The following is a 25,164-nucleotide window of genomic DNA, read 5'->3' as shown; positions in this document are numbered from 1 at the left end:
ATTCAATTTCTTTTTACTACGTTACTTGCTTTTCTGTTTGCTAGAGGAATTAAATTAAATTGTTGTTAACTTTTGGTTATGACATGCATTGGAATTTTCTTGTTTGCATTATGACATTAAATAATCAGTTTTTAGAATTATTACATTAAGTTAGTCAAATTGTGAACTTACCAAGGGTATTTTATAAGGGGGCACCAAAAGGACATTTACTAAAATGACCTCAGGAGTTCCTTTATATAATTGTTGTTTACTTTTGGTTATGACATGCATTGGAATTTCCTTGTTTGCATTATGACATTAAATAATAAGTTTTTATAATTATTACATTAATTTAGTTAAATTGTGAACTTACCAACGATATTCCATAGGGGGCACCAAAAGGACATTTAATAAAATTGATGTAGCATAAAACACTTGGGTCAATCATATTGCGACATGTGGTGTATCAATAAAAGAAACTAAAAAGCATGTTTCTAAATACAACCCAAAGACAAATATAGCACCAGTGAAAAGGCCCAACTTGAAAAAGCCCATTGAGACCTTTAGGCTCACCTAGGGTTACACATAGAAGACACATGTCACTTCTAGAATAGCAGCAAATGAGGTAGCAAGGTTTTGGGAACAATTCCCAAAACCATAGCTCTATAATACTCAAATTCCTAAGGTGAGGGAAAATTCAATTTATTCCCACCGAACTGAAGGAAATAATGCCCTTGGTCTAACTTTACATTTAATGTGAAGTCTAATAAATGCGGTTCAGTATTAATTAAGCAAGTTAATTATTCAGCGAGATCAAGTGATCTGAATGCCTAGCTAGAGGCCGGTTCATTTCAAGTGGAATTAAGATTATTAATGCCACAACTTACTCTTGACTAAACTCGTGGGGTCACAACAAATAGTACGTGAACGGATCAAGTATTTAGGTTAATATTATATTCAGTAAATACTCTAATAATGGATATTCGGAAATGATGGATGTTGGGAGCTAAACAAACCATCAAAAGGCAAAACAAGAATAATTGCTAGAAATGAAGATATTGCCAAAAACGAAAATATGGTTCATAACGAAAATATATATATTAACGAAGTCGAAGATATTGACGAAAACGAAAATATGGTTCGTATCGGAAAATATTATCGGCAATAGAAATATTGCCGGAAATGAAAATACTATTGGAATCGGAAACACTGTCGGAAACGAAAATATTGTTCGAGTAAGAAAACAATTCCGGAATCGAAAAACAAAGCGGAAGCACGACGAGCGACAGGCCAGCACGCAAGGTCGACCCATCATGGACAGGACAACGCACAACGCCATCCCGCGAGCAAACGCATGGAGCAAGGCCAACAACGCTAGGCCAGCGAGCACGGATGCCTCACATCAAGCCCATGTGGCTTTAATTTACTTGTGTTGCAAGCTTGCTGGTCGGCTTCCCTTAGGTTTAGGGTTTTGGGACTTGATCCCAAAACTGCCTAAATCGTTGCAAGGGTTTTGGCACTTTAAGGTTTTCTTATTTCCTATGTACATGGTCCATGATCATGAACACGAACGAGTTTTTCATATCCTTGCCAATCACATTAAATTGAGATCCCAAATTAATTATACCTTAGATCAAATCCTAGTTAGTTGAACCTAAGGCAGATCTGAACGTGTTGTGGAATTTCTATGGAGGGACTACCTTTGGAGTTATTACTTGTTCTTGTTCGGTTCGGGAGCATCAAGGGAAGGCACACATCATAAAGTATGTACTCATAATTATGCTAATTGATTATGTGCATTTGACATGGATTCTGAAAATTATGGTTTTTTCGCATGACATTGGGTTTCTCATAACCTAATAGTGGATTAAAATTAATAAATTTGCAAAGAATTAAAGGGGTGAATTGCTTTCGCGGTAATTAATTGCAAATTCATGCGATTATTTAATTATATGTTGGCAGGATTTTCGACAGTTTTGTCAATACTCATTGGAATTTAATGTTTTTATAGTGTATTCCACATGTAAACGACGTTTTAAATTTTGACAAAACTATTATTATTGGTCGAACCCAGAATTCCCAAATTCGAATCTTAACTATGGCTTTTCAGAGGTTTTAGTTTTTCAATTCGGATGCATAATTATAATTTTTAATTAATAATTAACCAACTACATATGATTAACAGTTACAAGATATAAATTCGTTAATTATGCTACCTAATTTGTAATTCTAATTAATTTGTTGAATTTCGAATAAATTGGATTTTGTTTCGTTCTTCATAATTAATAGATAATTTAATTGGGATCTCATTTTAAAAAATCACCTAAAATTTGTTAAAATTTAAATCTTTAAAATTTTATGAACCCTAATTTTAATCCCTAATATTTATGCAAACGGAATTTTTTTTAATTAATAAATTTTCAATTTTTGGCCTGAACCCGTGAAATTAATACAATTTATTAATTTGTCATGAAATTTTTAAAAATTAGGATATTTTTATTTTTATTAACACGTTCATGATTTTGTACACGAGCGAAGGAAGCTAGTGTGGCCTTAGAGGCTGCTGCCAGCGCAGGCGTGCGGCAACGAGCAAGGGATCTCGTCGCCCATGCGGTCCACTGTGGAGCGTAGAACAATGCAAGGGGTGTGTGGTGTGTGGGTTGTGGCTTGCGGGTTGTGTGCTGCCTTGTGCATCGTGCAACATCGCATTTACACGCACAATGTGCGAGCTTTGGTTGTGCATTGCGTGTTGCCTTTGCGAGTGTGTATGGGGAGCAGGGCATGCAAGGCGACGAGACAAGGCGCTGCCTCTGCTATGCAGCACGCGTGCCAACACTGGCGACCGAAGCCAGGCGCACACAACATAGGCGTTATGGCGTAGCCTTGTGCCAATGCGCAAAGCCCCATGGCACTGATGTTGCCTTGGCGAGGCTTGGGCCTTGCCTTGGCTCTTGCGCAATTGTGTTATGGAGTTGGGCCATTGTGCACGTTTTATGTGGTTTTGATTTACCGTTGAGCGACGAATTTAATTAAATTTATTTGTGTGCTAATAAGCTTTTCTCGGAATTTAATTTTATTAGTTTAATTATTATAATTATTTAATAAAATTTAAACCTTGAATAAATTATAATTTATTTGTTTTAATTAACTAAAAATCATATAAAGGGATTTAAAATAAATAATATATGATCTTTAAAATTTTAATCATATATGTGGTTTTCGATTGGACTTGGAAGGACATTTTATGTTTAAAAATTAGTAAAGCATATAATTCTTGGTTTGAGTGTGAGCTTTTATTCATATTTTTTTGTTAAACCATTGATTAGGTCATTTCCTTAGGATTAACAACTTGATTAGAACTAATAAGGTCAAATAATTGGTAGATTCTTGAGCCTTAATTAGTTGTTGCAAATATTATATGATGCATATTTTCTGCTAACTTCCTGAGTGGGCCATTGATGGATAAATGAATGGGTGAATGATATATCGTAAATATATTGTTTTGCAGGTTGCGGAAAGTGACTAGTATGGCCCAAATAGGATAGAAAGTATGGTTTGCGTACCATTAATTTTTAATGTAAAATATGGTCTAAAGTACGTACCATGATTTTTATTTAAATGTGGTACGCGTACCATTAATTTATTGTAATAATTAGTTTAGTGACTAGTATGGCCCAAATAGGATAGAAAGTATGGTTTGCGTACCATTAATTTTTAATGTAAAATATGGTCTAAAGTACGTACCATGGTTTTTATTTAAATGTGGTACGCGTACCATTAATTTATTGTAATAATTAGTTTAGTTATTAAATATTGCAAATCCTATTTGGTTAAAATGGTGCTTCCCATGGTGAAATTAAAGATCTGATTTCCCATTCCATTTTCAATATGGGGTTTGAAGTTGAAGCTTCAAGATGAAGTCGGGCCATACTTATCACAATTAATCTTATGAACGCTTTAACATATTTATTGTTTTAAATATGTCTTTATATTATGCATGAGATTGTGGCTTGATTATGTTGCATGATTAAGGATTTTAGTTCACTTAAAATATAACCAACATAGTAAAGCCCTAAGTCCTAAACTTAAAAATTGAGTTAAAAGGTGTCCTTCCAAAATAACACTTACTTTGTCACCTTTACATCAAACTAGCGATAGTTTTCCGCCAAAGAGAGGTGTCACTTATTGATCTTAAAGGGGTAAAGTACACCATTAGTTGTGAGTACATTTTTCGGTCGATTAGTGATAGTTTTCCGTCAAAACGATGTGTCATTTATTGATCCTAAAAGTTGAGGTACACAATTAATTGTGAGTACATGTTGATTTTGGTTAAACTCAACGATATAAGTAAGGAGTCCTTTTATGCCGTGGCAAATGAAATGGGTTTTCTTAATAAGTTTTAGGCGTACCCATCAACCAAGAGTAGTTTCTAGAATATTAGCAAAGGATTTGCTTACCTAAAATATTTTAAGATTAAGACTGTGGTATGGTGGTGTTATAGGATGGTGAAAGATGGTGAAGGATGGTCAAAGTGGTAGTTAAGTTTGTTGGGGAAACAGAAGTTTAGGGGTTAGGTTGATTCTTTGGGAGGTGTGGGGGAATGATGGTGTAAAGGGAATGGTTAAAATAGTTTAACAAACAACAGGAAAATGAATCATGGCAGTTGATTCTCTCTCTTTGTTGAATCTCCGAAAACCAACACCCCTCAATAATAAGGATACCCATCAATGCAGGTACGTATTAAATCAAATGCAATGCTTCTTTAGCCGAGGATGGATGGGTGGGTATAGGTAGGGATGGAAATATCCATTGCATAATCCGTTAACCCGAACTCCCGCTATAATTAAACGGGTGAAAATCCGAATTAAATGGATGAAAAGCGGATAATGGGTGAAGCATTGATAAATGCGGGTGATTTTTTTTTATCCATCACCCGTTTATCACCCGATCCGTCACCCTTATTTTTAAATATATTTTTAATGTTAATATTTAAACATAAAATGTTATATTAGATGGTGAATTTTTAATAATTAATAGTTTTCACCCGAATACCCATTTCACCCGCGGGTGATGGATAGACGGAATGCGAGTGATGAGTAAAGCGGGTGACGGATGAACCGGGTGGTGCAGATGGAAGTGTATGATGCTCAATCCGATCCAAATCCTACCCATTTCCATCCCTAGGTATGGGAGGTTGATCGTTATTGGCCTTGAGAGTAGCAAATCAATATGGCCTAAATAATACTCCATCCCTAGGTTTATTTTTTTAGGGATCATATTTTATAAAGATTTCACTCGTCCTGTATGCACTTTTGGTCTCAATTGAGACCTTTAAAGCCGTTTTTAGTGCTAAAAAGTGTTGTGTAATATACATAGTTGCAGAACCACTATTTAGTGAAAATTGGTTTCTCGCCCAGAGGAGCCAAGCAAGATTTTACGGGGAATTAAGCTATGCAGATGTGCAAATCAGATTTGGGGCAGCCCTATTGGACAGGCTAGCCCATCATAACCCAATGTTTTAGCTTTTAGGTGAGGCCTATAAATTTGTTTTTTTCCTATGCCCATTATTTGATGTCAGAATAAATATGAATTAATAATAAAAAACATTATTATTATATTATTATTGTTACTGTAGTATTGAAACTCATTTCTTAAGGTGAACATTACGCCTCCTCGAGTAAAGTCCTTTGTAATAGAGAACATATCTAGAATCGGTCTAACATCGAGCTTTAAATTATCCAAAATTTCGATTTCGGTCACTGGACATATATGAGTGAAACTTAACGGTACAACATTAGTTGTAGGAATGAAAAATCAGGTGACAGCCATAGATAAGAAACAAGTTGCATTCAAGTTTTCCAATTTTTACCCCTTCCAGTTGGAAGTAATGTGCAAACTAACTTAATAATATTAGAATTTCGATTATATATTTAATTTGATTAAATAATATAATTTAGAATTTCTACTCTACTTGATAAATATTTCAAATTAACACTAGTTAAGGAGTAAAAAACGTTGGAGAACAAAAACTTCAAACTATGGATCCATAGCAACAAAGACACTCCGAGCGTGCTTAATGGCATAGTCTAGAGTCAGCACTGCATAACTGATTAACTGATGAAGCCACATACTCGAGGCATTTTCAATGTAGCACAACAAAATTCGCTGCTCGTAAAGTTCATCTCCTGCATCCTAAAAGGTAGCTTTGGCCTTCGCCATAGACAGCTTCAAACACACAATTATGAAAGTTTAAAAACATCAATGAAAAATCCGTCACATTGATACAACAGATTAAAGCAGATCAAAGAAATTGTTTCACTTCTGGTTCTGGACCAATAATGGAAAATATGATTTGGGAGAATTATTCTGGCAAGTCAGAATATCAATAAGCTTAGTAAAGTTGAAGGTTCATTAGGATTTGCATCCTTCACACAAATTTAGTCCTCATTCTTGCCATCATCAAAAGGTTCATTAGGATTTTCATCCTTCACACAAGTTTAAAATGAAATCATCAATTATTCTAAACAAATCTTAGGATCAAAATCTACAAAAGGTATCATAAAACTCTACAAAATTAAAGACGGATTTGACTTGGCAAGTCAGACTAATTATGCCTCAAATAATTTGTGTTCATCAGAAATTGAATCCCTTCACACATCTAATTGAATCATCATTCTTGCAAAACAAAACCTTTTGGTACCAACTACTCTCAGCTTTATAGAACATTTAAGAACAACAAGAAATTAGAAACAAGAAATTGCTTTCTTCACAATGAAACTGATTCAATTGATGTTCATCAAACACAACTAATCTTATCTAAGCTACACAAACAATTGATTCGGGCAAGTCAGGATATAAATATGCCTCAAAAGTTTAATGTTCACAAGAAATTGCTTTCTTCACACATCTAATTGAATCATCATTCTTGCCTTTTCATCTTCACCAAACAACTCACACATTACAAATATTTCGTACAGACGTTTTAAAGCACCAAATCAATCTCCAAAAACATCGACAAAGATCGACACCACAAATCAGGTCATTATTCAATAGTACTCCGACATATGCAAAAACTGTAACCAAATTCTCTAACAACCACATCACAACAGCTCCAATACAAGGCAAGGGAACAATTGAGGGAAAATTGGCAAGTCAGACTAATTATGCCTCAAAAGTTTTATGTTCATCAAGAATTGCTCCTTTCACACATCTAATTGAATCATCATTCTTGCCAATCTTCACACATCAACAACTAACACAGACAATTCTAATTCAAACGAGTCATATACCGAAACAACAGTAATATTGCACTTCGTATATCCTAAGACTTGTCTGCAATACAGTGGACTCATCCACCAGATTACTCTATCTGCCATAATGCCTTTTGGTGCCAGGATCTGCCAAAGTGCCAAGCCCTACAACCAAATGCCTAAACATACATTATATGTACTTGAAACAGAAAATCAAAGGAATCTGAGAAAGCTTAGTTTAATGCGAGAACATTCAGTATGAGTAGGAGGTTTTTATCCTTCACGAACTTGTAGGTTATATATAAGTTCATCATCACTATGCCCATTAACACAATAACGATAAAATCTTTGCAAATTAAAATACAGAAATTTTCTTAAAATGATAGTAATCATCAGACAATTGGATCATAATACATCAAAACGACACTAATAAGTGCCTCAGACGACCGTCGTGAGAATATAAATCCAACATCATCATCTGAAGATTGTCTACGCTATTGTACAAAAAAATCATATACTACTAAACTTTTATAAGTGCAAACCAAGAAAAACCCAGAAAAAATCATGAATATGGTAATGGCAAGTCATATAAATCCCTTTAAGATTAACTTAAATCATGAGGAATAAATCCATCATAAAGACTAATCAATTATGATCATCATTCTTGCCTTAATTTTATAATTATCAATAAATAAATAAAATAAAATGTTTCCCCGCCTTAAAATACTAAGCCATTTACAACACCCTTCATTTGGATATTTAAACACCAATTAATGGAAGTCTAAAAGTACCAAAATGAATTAAAATGGGAAAATGGCATTACAAATTTAGGCGAGGATAAAATGGGAATTAACTCAAGAGGAAAACCCTAATGAGAGAAACCCAGAAAATTGAATCGATTTTGCGCAGCTATGACTCGAGACGCTTCCATTGATGAATTTTGGAAGGCGATCTTAAGGGCCGCGCATAACTTTCTACAATAATTTTTTGGTTACAAGTCAAGATTTTTTGTAGCTAACTAAACCAGAAAATGGTGCTGAATTTCTAATTTCCAATAAATAAATAAGGGAATTGCAAGAAACACTCACATCGGAGAGATAGGACAGTTGATTGAATTTGCAGGAGGATGAAGAAAGAGATGAGGAGAGGAGAACGGTGAAGAAGAGGGGTTTTGTAAGAGGGTTTGGTTTGCTAGGGTTTGCAAAATTGATACGGTTAACATTTGGTGTGACGGCTCTGTGTTAGAGGTCGATTGGGCTTAAGGTTTAAGATCCGTTTTCAATATCGGTGCTGGCCCGTTGCCCATTTGGGAGTATTTGGCCCTTACTAATCCAACCGGTAAGAGGTGAATTACCGCAAATTTATCGACGTTAGTTGGACCGGTGTAACACCCTGACAATTCTCCTTTTTCTAAAACAACCTTTTTATAAATATAACTATAGAGAATTATCAAGGCATTATCGCCCGTGTGAAAACGAAACGGTTTATTCAGAATTTTACAGCGGAAAACGTAAAACTAACTTTAGGTTTATAAATAATCGATTACGGGTTTAATCCCAAAAATCAACCAACGAAAATAAGGAAATATAAATAGTACGACAAGTTTAAAGTCCCAATTAACAAAACCCAAATAACATAGCAAGACAAAATCAATACAAGCTCTCTAATCCCGATCTCCATGATGCATCATCTTCAAACCTGTAGATAGACAATGCTTATTGATCCTTAGAGACTGTTCACCAAAGATGGGTCATCACAGGATCAATAAGGCATAGCCATGATCAACACACACAAACCAAAGCACGTAATCAGCAAAGCTGAATACTACATACTAAAACAATAATAATCCTAACATGATTCTATTAAACGAACAATCCTAACATGATGCTAATGAAACATAAGTAAGGGCAAACAACACATATTAATTTGAAGACCACACTTGACTGGACTAGGCTAGACTGAACTAGACTTTTATAACAATAACATTATTTTAATTGAAATAGTCAATGGACCAAGTTGCTACTAGAAACTTCTTCTTCTTCACTAAGGAAGACGAGGTACGGGCGCGACTCCGTAAATCCCAACGACCTGCGATATCGAGGGACTTTTGAATAAAATAGAACCGGTGATCAATCCGGCCCCAGAAAAAGCCATAGGCGACCCATGACCCCAACTCCTGATTGTCCGTCACTTTAGACGTGCACAGTCTAAAGCTATTGCTACTCAGTTTCACTTTACATGATTTACAACTTAAACTCTGTTATGACTCAACAATCACATAAGTCATACAATCAACAATTATTCTCCACTGTTTTTGTCTTGGAATTAAGTATGTGATCACAAAGGCATCAAACATGACTCATTCCAATTAAATCCAACTTTTCCTTTAATACTGATCGACCCCTCTATATGGGTATAAGGTTTCAACTTACTAAACAAGGTCCACGGCCCTCATAAAGTAGTGAAAAACTAAAATGGAACAACGATCAATCGATCTGAATCAATATATCTATAAAATAATCTAGTGTTCCCAACCAAACATGTTTGCATCAATCATCCATACTAACATGCTATAATTCTCATAACGAAATATATATGCTTAACATGTCCATCCAACAATATTAAACATGCACTTTCAACATAACCAAGTTCATCAACAATTTCAACAATTCACACACATTCCAAGCACACAAGTATGTACGTACCTTGTGTAAACAACTAATAGGCCACTTTAACACTTTCAAAAGTCGCCTAAAAAGAATTTTCCGCCTAAAACAACCAACAAATATTCCCATTCAACTTCTAATCACTCACAACAATAACAAAGCATTCTAAATACATCCTAAACATATTTAGAACATTCCCTAACATTAAAACTTGAACATTTGATTTCCTAGCATCATAATTATTGAATTAATTATTGAAATTCGTTGAAAACTCTTCGCAAACATTATACTTTAAAAATTTTAGCAATAAAACTTGTTTAAAAACTTCACCAAGACCAATTAACGTTCTTAGAACGTTGAAACAATCAATTTCAAAATCCCTAATCATCCCACTATGATTTCCAACCATTAAAGACTTAAAATTCAAGCTTCAAATAATTAAAATCGTTATTTCAATGCATTTATATAATCTGAAAATTAAATTTATTACTTAAACAAAATATATAAATCCGAAAATTCTAATTTAATTATAAAAATTCTAAATTCAATACAATTAAAACATAACTTAAATTGGTAACAAAAAAATTAGAATATTTAATTAAATTACTTAGAGTATAAGAAACAACCAAAAGGAGAGGAGAGAAGTAGGCAGGGCGGCGGCGCACGGCGCGGCAGCGACGGACTGTCAGCCGACGAAGGTGGTGTTGTGCGGGTGGCGAGGACGACTCGCAGAGGCTATGCGAAACAGAGGTAGGAGTGAGGGGAACAAGCACAAAACAAAGAGAAGAGGGGGAATGACAGGCTAAAGTCGTATCACCTAATCAAAAATAACCTAAGGTCCACTAGCTAGGTAGCAAGGGAAGTCAGGATCGAATCCACTGGGAGACAGGCGTTCTTTGTATTATTAATTAATTAAACTAAACTATTGGGAACAAGATTCGGTTGATTGTTTGTAAACTAAGACTACGAACGATAATTAAATAAGTATGAATCAATATATTAAGGATATCTAGGGCATAGGTTCACCAGCAATTAACAATCCAAGACAATGAACAATCACGATAATCAACAAAGTAATTAATTAGACTAGTATGCTCTCTCGAATCGATACTAGTCATAGACTTAGAATTAACGGGCTCTCGCTACTTATTAATCCCGATTCTACCTATTGACGCAAGCCTAAACATCAAATTGCATCTCTCGATTTTTAACTTGATATTGCATAACTACACAATTAAACCTGCGCAAATCTAATTGAATAGTGGAATAAACCAATCAATAGGAATTAATCACCATGTCAATAATCACAATTATTCAAAGTCCCATCATATTAATTCATGGATCCCCAAACCCTAGAAATTAAACTACTCAAGCATATTGACAATAAACAAAGCAATTAGCATAATTGAAAACATAATTAAAGCAAAAGAAATGAATGAAATAAAGAACAATACCTAATTGAAGAACAATGGAATAATAAAGTTTGAACTTTTGATTGGAAATAAAACTAAGTGTTTGGGACAAATTAGAGAGAAAACTAAGCTTAGGAAAATAAACTAAGTGTTTGATACTAGAAAATAGGGTGTCTCTAAAAATATAAGGGGCTGGTATTTATAGTTTGCCCAAAATACAAGCCAAAAAACGGAAAGAAAACTCGCGCATAAGTGCAGGAGGTTGGCTTCGCCCGATCGGGCGATGCACTCGATAGTCGGCCCGATCGGGCCAAAATCCGCCCGATCGGGCGGTTTGCGAACTCTCCACATAAGCTTCCAGATGACCGCCCGATCCGAATCGGGCGAGCTGCGCCCGATCGAGCGCGCGTTGATGAGTCTAAATTGCTTCAATTCCGCCCTATGGTTGCATTTCGCCCTCAGCTTCCAGGGCGATTTGCAATCTTCAATATAGCTCGCCCATATCACTGAGTCTAACTCTCGGGGATCAACCATAAGCATCCAAGGCTCCCGAAAGTCAACGATGGAGGTCCCGAACTTCCTCGGGCTCATATAGTGGCCTAAATCAACATGAAACGGGTCTAAAAAGACCAATTTCTCATAATCAAACCTGAAACTCAAGGCGCACTCAATAACACACATTAGTACTAGAAACGGCTCCTAAGAGCACGTTTGACACATAAAAAGTACTAAAGGACGGGGGTGAAACACTATATAAAACGCACATATCAAACCTCCCCAAGCTAGATCCTTGCTTGTCCCTAAGTAAGGAAATCATCGATGAACACAAGACCAACTTCACCCCCAACATTTTTCAAATTGAAAACATAATCCAAGGTAAAATTCAACAAGCATGCATCAATGTCAACCAATCAAATCCATTCGATCGCTAATCCTTCTTAACAATCGTCACGCAAAGCGAACCACAAATGCACATTGGAATTCAAGACTAGTGCTCACACACTCGTCACTCATTTATGTGGCGGATAAAAGATGTACCCGTTCGCTCCCCTCCCAACATATAAGTGAACAATGCCCTCCTAAACTCACACACTCGTGTGTCTAGAAAAACATACACTCAACCTAGTAGTCGACTCGGAATGTGTCATGTCATAACTTGCATTGATAAACAACTACTTTCACATTAATACAACTCTATGCACAAAGGTCGGAAGGTCTTTCAAGCTTGTAATGATAGGCTTAGGTAAGGGTGTGGTAAATTTGGGTAAAATGTGAGCTTAAAGCCTTGGCTTTGGGGAGCATAAATCCTAGCAAATCCATGATCAATTCCAAATGATGACCACAACTCTCCCACTCAACACATGAATAAAACAACAAACAAACCACACTATACTTTCTTGCCTTGATTTCACAATTATAACCAATCACTCATGAAGATAAGAAATTGTAATACCGGAGTGACAAAAGCTTGAATTATTTTGAGAATAACAATTTTTTTCTTTTTTGCTCAATCTCTTTTTTTTTCTTTTTTTTTTCTTCTTTTGGAACCTTCACATTTTTTTTTTATTCTCCTCATCTCATTCATTTTTCAACAACAATCATGATAAGAAGAACTTCCCTTTTCAATACTCAATATGCTCAAAATATACCACACTACAACTCCCTCACCTCACTACTATTAGCTCCCCCAAGCTAGGCTTGGGACTAGTAACCAATGGGGCTTTCATGGGCTTGTAATATGGTTAGTCATCGAATAAAGGTCACAAGCACAACATGGGTAGAAAAAGAGGGAACAAATATATCTAAATTCATCTGAAGGCTACCTAAATAGAAAAATGTCTTCGTCCTCCACAATGTGCATGTATATGAGTCATAGAACACTACTGATAGTTGCAAACCAATACTCAAAATCAATGACACACCAGGAAGCTATCACAATCCTAACCAAGTCAACTAGTCAAGCACCAAGTCCACAAGTAGTTAGTCGGAGTTGACTCCTGTTAAGGCATCAAAGCAATCGAATATCAAATCATGGCTAACACATCTACATTGCCCATCATCAAATACCAAGAATCAAAACAATTTCCGCTCAAGGGGCACAGGGAAGCATGATATTGTATTCATCGGAACGTATTTTTGTTTTTTTGTTTTTTTTCAAAGCAATAAACTACTCTACAAAGCAATAAACACACCAAAGAAACACACCAAAATAAAGAAATGCGAAAAGAAAAACATACCTACAATGTACAAGTAATGTGAAACCCCCTCAAACCAAATCAGACAATGTCCTCATTGGCTCAAGGGGTATCGAACCAGCTCGATCCTCATCATCATCAGTGACGGCCTTGGCCGCCATCATCATCAACATCATCACCATCATCTCTGCCACCATGCCCGCTAGGACCCGCTCCAAACCCTCCGTACTGGGTAGGTGTGAAGGTGCCCATAGAACCCGGAGCTCCATATCCCTCCGCGGGATAGGTATACCAGGTAGGGTGCTCATAATCTAGGGCAATGTAGCCCTGCCTGGCATACATTTCGTAGAACGGGAACATGGTCCTCTGGTGATCAGCTGCGAACTCATGGAACCCGAGCTCAAGTCTGCTCAACCGCTCATGAATGGACCCCTGCTCCTCATCTACTACCGGGCCACCCTGGGGCCTCCCCGCGTCTCGACGCCCCCTCCTAAAGTAGGTGCGAGGCTCTGGCTGGTACTGATGGGGCTCTGGCTGTGGGTCAGGCGGAGGCTGGGGGTCAGGCTGAGGCTCTTGCCCAAATCCAACATATAAGTAATGAGCCTGACCGGGTCTGAAACTAGTGCGGCCTTGAGGGTCAGGCAAGGTAAAAAGCCTGTTTCCCTCAAACATCCAATACATGGCTCCCGGCCTAAACAACCCATGCTCCCCCTATAGCCGACGGAGTCCAGTAAAGTAAGCCAAGTCAAGTAGGTTGCTACCCAGAACTGGAGTCTGGTTAGCCTCAGTAAAGTTGGTCGTGTCCATGGCTATGTGGGTGATCAACCCACCAATGGTAATACGAGTAGTATGGGTGGAAGTGGCTATGGAATAGAATTGGGAGGCCATATGGTGTGCAAGGTTCATTTTGTAGCTATCCTCCCCTTCTAAAACGTAGCCACCTAAAATCTCAAGCTCCGTACTCCTAATATTTTGGGTCTCATCCCTACCAAAGATCGTAAATCCCAGAAACCTGTAGAAGACAATAGGGGCCGGGTGTTGTATCTTGGAAGCATGCAAATGTTGCATGCTCCCGGGATTGGCATTACCCGTAAGCTTTCCCCACATTTCATAGTTATTATGGGTTTCCTTAGGTTTCCTACTATAGGTGGTAGACAATGAAGGAAATAATGCCCTTGGTCCAAGTATGCATTCAATGTTAAGTCTAATAAATGCGGTTCAGTATTAATTAACAAGTTAATAATTCAGTGAGATCAAGTGAGCTGAATGCCTGGCTAGAGGCCGCTTCAGTTCAAGTGGAATTAATGATATTAATCCACAACTTACTCTTGACTGAACCCGTAGGGTCACACAAATAGTTCGTAAACGGATCAAGTATTTAATGGCATTAAATACTCCATCTATGGATATTCGGAATCGACGGATCTTGGTTTCAGTGGGAGCTGAGATCGTCACAGGCAAGAAATGAATACTCCGGAAACAATGATATTGCCGGAAACGGAAATATGGACCGTATCGGAAATATAAATATTATCCAAGTCGTAGATGTTGCCGGAAACGGAAACAAGGTACGTATCGGAAAATATTATCGGAAATAGAAATATTGCCGGAATCGGAAATATCGCCGGAAACGGAAATATTGTCTGAATCGGAAATATTATCGGAATCGGAAAATAATTCCGGAAACGGAAATATTAAATATTTGTTCGAAACGGAAATTAATTCCGGAATCGGAAATATTAAATATTGTTCGTATCGGAAATGAATTCCGGAATCGAGAATTTAATCGGAAGCGCATCGTACGAATTAGCATCGGACGAGGCCTGCCAGACGAAGGCCCAGCACGAAGCCGGGCCATCGCCCAGCAAGCCAAGCGCAACAACCACACGCCAAGCATGCGACCAGGCCCAGCGCAAAAGCCAGGCCCAGCCGAAGCTTGGGCGCGCGCGCGGGGCTGCGACGAGTGGGCTGGCGCTGTGCGTGGGCCGCAAGGCCTGCGTGCGGTGCTAGCGTATTACTCGAAGTGTGTTACTCGAATCCTAAAGCGTATAGAATTCGTTTAATGATTAAATTCCTAATCCTAAAAGATAAATTAATTAAATAAGAGTTCCACTAGGATTCTAATTTAATTAATTCGTATCCTAGTAGGATTCCAATTCTCTTTCCATACCCCTATAAATATGTGGCCTGGGTTCACAATTTATAACGAGTTTTCAAGTATTCAAAGTGAGTTTTTGAGAGAAAAATCCAGTCACATATCTTGCCTAAAAGTGCCGAAATTATTAGTACCTTAAGGGCGATTCTAGTTGGTCAATCTTAAGGCGGATCCGGACGTGCTGTGGACTATCTACGGAGGGACGACACTTGGAGTCCTAAAGACTTGTTCTTGTTCGGTTCGGGCGCAGCTAGGGAAGGCACGCAACAAAGAGTATGCATCTAAACTATGCTATATGATTATGTGTAAATAATATGTATTCCTGGCTAAATGGTTTTTCCGCATGATTTATGAATTGTCATATGTATCATAACCTAACAGTGGTATCACGAGCCTCTTATTATTTTCATAATCTAAATTGCATGAACATGGTTAAATATTACAAATTTGCAAGAATTAAAAGGGGTGATTAATTTTCGTAATTGTTAATTAATTGCAAATTGCGTTTATTTAATTATACGTACGCAGTTTTTCGGCAGTTTCTTCGTTACTCATCCAAATCGAGTGATTTTTGTGTCAATTCCGCATGTAAAAGGTATTCTAAAATTTTGACAAAAATAATCTTTTTCTGCCGAACCCAGAATTCTCAAATTCGAAGCCTAACTATGACTTTTCGAAGGTTTTAGTTTTCGAATGCAAAATTTCGTAAATTTAAGATGTTAAATTAAATATTTGCGGTTCTTGTTGATAAATCTTGAATTTTTGATTGACCTACTGTATATGTTTAACAAGTTTGAATGCCTAGCCTTGTTAATTATGCAATCTAATTTGTAATTATGATTAATTTGTTGAAAGTTAGAATAATTTAGAATTAATTTGATTTTCATAATTAATTATAATTTAATTAGATACCTATGATTAAAAACCACCATAAAAATTGTAAATTTATGATAAATTTTAAATTTTTATGACCTAGACATGAATCCATGTTAATCGGAAATCAATTGAATAATAAATTTTCGATTTTTCGCCCTAAAATTATGAAATTAATATTAATTTATTAATTTGTCATTAATTTTAAATATAAATTTTTTAAATTTTATGCGATTCGTTCATATAACTTGCACGCACAAAGCAATGGACGCTACGTGTTACCCTTAAGGGGTGTTGTATAGTGCGGGCATGTGACGACGAGCAAGGGAGCTCGTCGCCCATGCGGCACGAATGCAATGAGCAAGGGCATGGTGCACGAGCACAAGGCAGCAGCCCTGCCTTGTGTCGTGGGTTATGAGCAATGGACGAATGGGCATGGGCGAAGGCAAGGCACGACAGTCGCGTGTGGGCAGCAAGCGAGCTGCGCCACAACGCGCACTGCCTCGCGCAAGCGCGCGCAGCCTCGCGCGCAGCGAGCGCAAGCTCGCGTGCCACGAGTGTTGGGCCCAGCGTCGATGCCGCGCGCAGCGAGCGCTGGCTCGCACCAAGCGAGCGCTAGCGAGCGCGCACAGCATGCGCTGGCGAGTGCACGAAGCGAGCGCTGGCTCGCTTGCATCGAGCGCTGGCGCGCGCGCAGCGAGCGATGGCTCGCGTGCATTGAGCGCTGGCGCGCGCGCAGCGAGCACATGCTCGCGTGCATCGAGCGCTGGCGCGCGCGCAGCGAGCACCAGCTCGCGCGATGGCTTGCGAAGGGTAGAAGCAGCAGCTATGCGACGTAGCGCATGGGCTGCGCGCACATGGCCAGCGATGACTGTGTGCGTGTGGCCCATGGGCGTGCGATGCGTAGGGTGTTTGCGTTGCGATTAGATCGTTTTGAATGTTTAATTTGAAATTTTCAGTTTACGTAATTTTAATTAATTTTAAAATTAATAATTTAAATTATTTTCTTGGATTTTAATTTTGAATATTGTAATTATAATAAATTTTATTTATTCTAATTATTTTACTAAAATTAAAATCATGAATTAATTTAAATACGACTGAAATTAAATTAAACTTTTGGATTCAATTATAAATTTATATGAGCTTTAAATTTTAATTAAATTTGTATGTTTCCGGTTAGACTAGAAATACATTTTTATGTTTAAAATTAGTAAAGCATATGAATTTATTGGTTTAAGTGGGACCCCTTTTTAGTCATAAACTCTTGATTAGGTCTACAAATCCTTAAGGTTAAAACAACTTGATTAGAATTAATAAGGACTGAATAATTGGTAGATTATTGGTGCCCTTGATTAATTGCTGCAAATGTTTACGTGATGCATAATGTGTTTTACTAACCAGCTATGTGGGCCATTCATGATAATGAATGGGTGAATGGTATATATTGTATATGTACTGTTTTGCAGGTTATGAAGTGACTAGTATGGCCCAAATAGGATAGAAAATATGGTCTGCGTACCATTAATTTGAATGTAATTGGTCTAAAGTACCAAAGTCGTTTTTCAATTCAAATATGGTCTGCGTATCATCAAATAGTTGTAATTAGTTTTAATTATAGCTTATCCTATTTGAAGAAAATGGTGCCTCCCAAGGAGATTTTCAAGACGGACTTTGAAGTTAAAGCTTCAAGATGAAGTCGGGCTATACTAGATCACATTTATCTTATGCATGTTTTAAGTTATTTATTGCTTTTAAATATGTCTTAAAATGCATGAGATCAAAAGCTTGATTATGTTGCATGATTAAGGATTTTAGTTCACTTAAAATCTAACCAACATAGTAAGAGCCTTAAGTTCCAAACTTAAAAATTGAGTTATAAGGTGCCATGCCAAAATATACACTTGCTTGGATATCCTTTACATCAATCTAGTAATAGTTTTCGCTCAGCGAGGTGTTACTTATTGGTCCTAAAGGGGCAAGGTACACAAATAATTGTGAGTACATGTTAGTTTTGGTGAAACTCAACGATATAAGTAAGGAGTCCTTTTATGTCGTGGCAAAATCGATAGGTTTACCTAATAAGTTCTTAGACGTACCTATCAACCAAGAATAGTTTCTAGACTATTAGCAAAAGGCTTTTGCTTACCTAAGATGTTTTAGGATTAAGTCGACAAACTGTGCTTAGTTCTTCTTTGATTTTAGGATCTTGGAATCATTTTATTCACACCTGCCGGAACACATAATTCGAATAAAATGCTAATGACTTGTTTAAATTGCATGATTGCTTTCATTTTCAAGTTATTATTCATGATAAATGTTTAGACTTTGCATGCTTCAATGTATGTTTTAATTATTGTTTATAATTAAATATCTTGCACTGCAATAAATCCTTTTAGAAAGGTAACAGTAAATTTCCTCGATTGGTAGTGAATCCAAGAACGATTCACGGAAATGAGAGAAAGTGAGCAATTTAAAATGTACGTTTCTTATAGCGACTTTTATGGTTGTTTTCGAACAATCAAAGTCGAATGGCAAACCAATTGGTGCTTGTGAATTCAAAATACACTGTAGTTTTGAGATCATAAAGCATTGAGTTTAATACGCTCAGCTTTACCAATGGTTAACAACCTAATATCTTTGTCCATTTAATTCTCGAATGAGTCTAGTCCCTAGACATTCGAATAGATCGATGCTTAGAGAACTTTAGAAGCTTCTTGTAAGATCATCTAGTTGAAACAGAATATTCAACATAAATTAAAATGGTAAAAACCTTGTTGGCGACATTGGACATGTCTAACAAAGTATAAAAGTCAACACTAAAGAAATCAATTCTTAAGACTATAAGAAAGGGTACAAGAAATAGGAAAACAAAGGAACAAATGAAAGGAATTTACGATTCCGTTTCTACCTATAAGTTTATGTTTAAAGAGAAGTGACCTAGCAATCAAATTTCCTTGGTATCATATACCGCTTGAGGTTCTTACTTCGGTAATAACTCAAACAATGGAAGCTAGGATACACTAATGACCTACAAGTGGGAAATGAAGCATGGCATTGCTACATTAATTTTAGGGTCATCTAAGTTTAAGTCCTTTCAAAGGCTGGAACTTAATGGCTATTTTGTTCCATAATCAGCATACCTAAATTTCTACTTCAAACACAGAAAGACTCACATTCAAGAAAAACAAAAACAATGTTTGTTTGTTTATTTGAATGAAATGGTCAATTACAGGTTGAGTCAATATGCTTGATTAAAACAAACAACTCTTTAAAGAACTTTACTAGGTTCAAATCAACCCCTTGATTTGAGTTCCACTAATCTTTGGCATTGTTGCTTAGACCATATCAACAAGTTAACATTCATAAGCTCTATTTTGATGGACTTTTGAAAGTTGATTGATTTCTAGATCATTTTAAGACAACTAGTCTTACTTGTTGAAAGTAACAAAAGATATGAACTATTGTTAGAACGCCTAGACAATAGAGTTCAAAGCTAAAGAAAGATTTTATGACTTTATTATTTCACATGGATTTGAGTGAATATAGGTTTATTTACTCAAATGTGATATAAGTTGAATCTGTTTGGCTAGTTCAAAGATTCAGAAGTATAAAATCCACTTGGCAAGAAATCATAAAGATCTAGGTTAGATCATGTTGATGATTACTTGAGACCAAATATGATCATCAATGATTGTGTGTTGTAATTTCACAATCTAGGTCCATAAGATATGGCATATCTTAGTTGGAATAATCGAAGTCAATTAGTACTTGATTCGATCAATGATGGATCATAAAGACTTTTCCTATAATTTCTAAAACAAAATGCTCAACTACCACCAAACTAAACCAAATTCGTCAAAGCTATTGAAAAGTAATTTCAGAATAACTTTTCATAAAATATATCTAGAGAGTTGCAAAACTCAGTGGGAGCTTAGTGTTTGTCATTCGACAAACTAAGGCTCAAGTATAGATATATATTTCATTGTGATTTATTCAAATGAGACACAAGGGTATTGTTTCTACCACGAATTTTTGAGAACATAATGTTTGTTTGCTCGAAATGATGTCCTTTTGGAGATTCGTTTCCAAAATGACAAGTGGGAGAAAATAGACCTCGAAAGTCTTCGAGGCGAACAACAAACATAAACGGACATTCCGGAGGCTTTTCGAAGTGCTTCAGAAAAACCTTTAGAATTGGCTTTAAAGAATAGACATCTCTAGAAAATAGACCTCGAAAGTCTTCGAGGCGAACAACAAACATAAACGGACATTCCGGAGGCTTTTCGAAGTGCTTCAGAAAAACCTTTAGAAGTGGCTTTAAAGAATAGACATCTCTTAGAAGACTTTACAAGTGCTTCAAAGAGAATAGAATATTCAAAGGACTCTCAAAGTGCCTGTTGATATTCTATTGTTTGATGTTCTATACCCAAGTAGGCATAGAGTTCAAGTCACTGGAACTATGAGATTCTTCTATTAGATAGTAAAGAAACATAGAGTTCTGGTCAATGAAACTATGATATTCTTCTATTAGATAGTGAAGAAACCTACAACTTGCAGTCAAACTATTATCATGTAAATTAATGAGTTTGTGACCTGTAAGAAAGCTATGACGAAACCCAAATTCCCTAAAATGGTTAGAGGCCATATATAGACTCAAATGTTTAATGGTTAGAGGCCATAAAACATACTCAATGTTTTGATGACAAAATTAAAATTTTGTTGATTTGCAAGAATAGTTTCACACCTATTGGTTGCAAGTTTGTTTCAAGGATAAAAACCATCAAACATGAAATTGTGTTCACACACAAAGCTAGATTAGTTGCTAAAGGTTACAAGCAAATTCATGACGTGGATTGTGTTGAAACCTCATGCATAATCGTAATGCTCAAGTCTATATTCAAGAAATGATTGCATATTGGTACATATAGCAATTGGATGACAAAACGTATTCCTCAATCAAATGTTGGAATAAACTATGTACATGGTATGTCATAGGATTTGTGGATCCAAATAAATGCTTGAAAAGAAAAGCTAGTTTATAAAATCTAAGTACAGATTTAAGCAAGCAATTGGGAATTAGAAATGTATTTTAGTGAAACTAATAAGTATTTTAGTTTCATAAAATGTACATGATTCTTATAGATATATAAGAAGTTTAGTGGGAGTACATAAAACTTAATTGGTCCTACGTGTATCACACACATATCTCTCTATTGTGAAATAACATTCAAATGCTAAATACTTAGATTTGAGATTATTCATCAATGACGGACCAAGGCGAAACTTAGTTCATACTGGGTACTAAGATCTATTTACAAAGATCTTATAATATTGTTTTGGATTAAGTAATGGCATTTACTAAATCAAACACGAAAGACTCCATTGGAGATATTCGACCCATGTGAATAAATCTAAGTAAAGAATGTTTGAACTATGTATCAGCATTTACTAAGTTAAAACATCAAAGGATCTAAGTGAGATTCTTCACCTATATTTTATGTCAAAGAATTTAGCTGGATTCAGTATCTACTGAAATTGAATGAGCTAAAGTTACATGAATAGAATTCAATTGGGAATTATTCTGCAAAAGAATTTATCATGTATGATATAATATGAGGATCGCCAAAAACGTATCGTATGACTTTAGGCATGACGAACATATACCAATCTCTATTGATCTAAGTGAAGATCAACTAGATTGAGATCAAGAATACTTATGGTACTTGAAAAGGTACATAGGAATAGTTCTTGATTAAAGGAAATAAAGATATGCTAAATATTGATGCTACACGCATAAACACTGGCAAAGGATCAAGCAAGACCCTTTGGAGTTAACCATTGATAAGGACGAGCTATAGAGCATCGTGTTTTGAAAATGGCAACATGGATTGGAGACCATGAGTTGTTGCGTGGGAAATTAAATATTAATTTCTATGTTCTAAGATACAACTGGAAAGTCTTCCACATATCTGTGAACTGCTTGGATAAGTAAATCCAAACAAAGCATCACTAGCAACCTAAACAGTTGAAGTAAAAGTACTTATTGCCTAAGAAGCAATAAAACAGAGTTGTTTATATTAATGAGTTCTTCATTGAACTTAGGTGGATCACATGTCTGCTAACTTGATGCTTCTTCATTGCAAAATGCGTAGAACCACTATCGAAGTAAGAAAGACTAGATCACATAATAAACAAACTCAAAAGATCTTATTATCATATCTCGAAGAACATTCGATGAAAAGGATATTAAGATTGGCAAAGCATGATAACTAAACCTATGCAACAAGTGAGAAGCAACACTCACGTTGTAGCACTGGAAATCAAACATAGCTTTGAATTCCATGAAATGTTTTAAAGATGGGTTAGAGGCCCATGGTTGTAAAACAATGGGGTTGAACATTTATCATATATGAAATGTATTTTCATATTCCATTTAATCTTGGTTTAGTATTAAATGATGAGTCCCTTCAATTTGACGAAATATTCAAGATAGACTGTCAGGACCAGTCCTGTGACTAAGAAATGTCTATCAAGTGAACTTGAATGTCAAAGGTTGAAAATGGTCCCTAGTCGGAGTTTTCTATAAAATTGGACGCATAGAAAATGTTAGACGACTAGAATGCAAGATGACTAGTAGTTCTGTTTCTTGAACTATGTGGACATGGCAATGTCATAATCATTTGCATAGATACTTACTTTGGGAAGACTAGTATCGGACAAGACCTATGAAACTTTACTGTAAGAGATGAAAATCTGTCATAAGTAAATTTCATTAAAATTATTAGACACTAAATCCTCAATACCTGAGTGATTTGAGATTACTTGTTTGAGAACTGGTTGCTTTGACGTTGACCAACCGTCGCACCGTAAAAGGAGGCTATAAAGGCAACGCTCAGGTAATCACCTATCAAACGAAGTCTAATCTCAAGATCGCAAGATTGGGATTGTCCTCCCATAAATCGGGATGAGATGCTTAAAAGTTGTACAAGGCCACTCGGAGAGCTAGAAACTGTGAAATGCATGGCCGTGCTCGGATGAATCATAGGCTATGATTATCTGTTTATTTGATCAGTTGAACTCTGAAACCGAGGAACACCTCTGGACATAATAAGGATGACAACTCTTACCTTATGTTCAAGAGCAAGCATCGAGCGACAAAGGAATTAGGAAATGCACACTTGTCCCTAAGGACAAGTGGGAGACTGAAGGAAATAATGCCCTTGGTCCAAGTATGCATTCAATGTTAAGTCTAATAAATGCGGTTCAGTATTAATTAACAAGTTAATAATTCAGTGAGATCAAGTGAGCTGAATGCCTGGCTAGAGGCCGCTTCAGTTCAAGTGGAATTAATGATATTAATCCACAGCTTACTCTTGACTGAACCCGTAGGGTCACACAAATAGTACGTAAACGGATCAAGTATTTAATGGCATTAAATACTCCATCTATGGATATTCGGAATCGACGGATCTTGGTTTCAGTGGGAGCTGAGATCGTCACATGCAAGAAATGAATACTCCGGAAACGATGATATTGCCGGAAACGGAAATATGGATCGTATCGGAAATATAAATATTATCCAAGTCGTAGATGTTGCCGGAAACGGAAACATGGTACGTATCGGAAAATATTATCGGAAATAGAAATATTGCCGGAATCGGAAATATTGCCGGAAACGGAAATATTGTCTGAATCGGAAATATTATCGGAATCGGAAAATAATTCCGGAAACGGAAATATTAAATATTTGTTCGAAACGGAAATTAATTCCGGAATCGGAAATATTAAATATTGTTCGTATCGGAAATGAATTCCGGAATCGAGAATTTAATCGGAAGCGCATCGTACGAATTAGCATCGGACGAGGCCTGCCAGACGAAGGCCCAGCACGAAGCCGGGCCATCGCCCAGCAAGCCAAGCGCAACAACCACACGCCAAGCATGCGACCAGGCCCAGCGCAAAAGCCAGGCCCAGCCGAAGCTTGGGGGCGCGCGCGGGGCTGCGACGAGTGGGTTGGCGCTGTGCGTGGGCCGCAAGGCCTGCGTGCGGTGCTAGCGTATTACTCGAAGTGTGTTACTCGAATCCTAAAGCGTATAGAATTCGTTTAATGATTAAATTCCTAATCCTAAAAGATAAATTAATTAAATAAGAGTTCCACTAGGATTCTAATTTAATTAATTCGTATCCTAGTAGGATTCCAATTCTCTTTCCATACCCCTATAAATATGTGGCCTGGGTTCACAATTTATAACGAGTTTTCAAGTATTCAAAGTGAGTTTTTGAGAGAAAAATTCAGTCACATATCTTGCCTAAAAGTGCCGAAATTATTAGTACCTTAAGGGCGATTCTAGTTGGTCAATCTTAAGGCGGATCCGGACGTGCTGTGGACTATCTACGGAGGGACGACACTTGGAGTCCTAAAGACTTGTTCTTGTTCGGTTCGGGCGCAGCTAGGGAAGGCACGCAACAAAGAGTATGCATCTAAACTATGCTATATGATTATGTGTAAATAATATGTATTCCTGGCTAAATGGTTTTTCCGCATGATTTATGAATTGTCATATGTATCATAACCTAACAGTGGTATCACGAGCCTCTTATTATTTTCATAATCTAAATTGCATGAACATG

At 36.6% G+C, this 25,164-nt stretch overlaps 1 long non-coding RNA gene and 5 other non-coding genes across 7 annotated transcripts; all 6 read right to left on the bottom strand.

Annotated features, from left to right (window-relative positions):
- Positions 1-5,809: 5,809 nt before the first annotated feature.
- On the bottom strand, positions 5,810-8,521 carry LOC110791357 (uncharacterized). Of its 2 annotated transcripts, none has more exons than XR_002534071.2 (2): positions 8,318-8,521; positions 5,810-7,408 (listed from the first exon to the last, which is right to left on the bottom strand). It is a non-coding gene; the product is annotated as an uncharacterized lncRNA (long non-coding RNA). The 2 variants fall into 2 exon arrangements; XR_002534070.2 differs by having other exon boundaries at positions 5,810-7,394.
- LOC130468366 (small nucleolar RNA Z266) lies at positions 6,569-6,664 on the bottom strand. The gene has a single exon (XR_008928754.1). It is a non-coding gene; the product is annotated as a small nucleolar RNA Z266 (small nucleolar RNA).
- LOC130468367 (small nucleolar RNA Z266) lies at positions 6,820-6,913 on the bottom strand. Its single transcript, XR_008928755.1, has one exon. It is a non-coding gene; the product is annotated as a small nucleolar RNA Z266 (small nucleolar RNA).
- Positions 7,122-7,216, bottom strand: LOC130468364 (small nucleolar RNA Z266). The gene has a single exon (XR_008928752.1). It is a non-coding gene; the product is annotated as a small nucleolar RNA Z266 (small nucleolar RNA).
- Positions 7,483-7,551, bottom strand: LOC130468347 (small nucleolar RNA Z105). The gene has a single exon (XR_008928737.1). It is a non-coding gene; the product is annotated as a small nucleolar RNA Z105 (small nucleolar RNA).
- Positions 7,617-7,716, bottom strand: LOC130468360 (small nucleolar RNA Z161/Z228). The gene has a single exon (XR_008928748.1). It is a non-coding gene; the product is annotated as a small nucleolar RNA Z161/Z228 (small nucleolar RNA).
- Positions 8,522-25,164: the final 16,643 nt, after the last annotated feature.

The sequence above is a fragment of the Spinacia oleracea genome, chromosome 2, assembly GCF_020520425.1.
Source record: "Spinacia oleracea cultivar Varoflay chromosome 2, BTI_SOV_V1, whole genome shotgun sequence".
In the NCBI taxonomy this organism is placed as follows: Eukaryota; Viridiplantae; Streptophyta; class Magnoliopsida; order Caryophyllales; family Amaranthaceae; genus Spinacia; species Spinacia oleracea.
The sequence above is the reverse complement of the archived record's forward strand: the minus strand, read 5'-3'. Positions and strand labels throughout refer to the sequence as shown.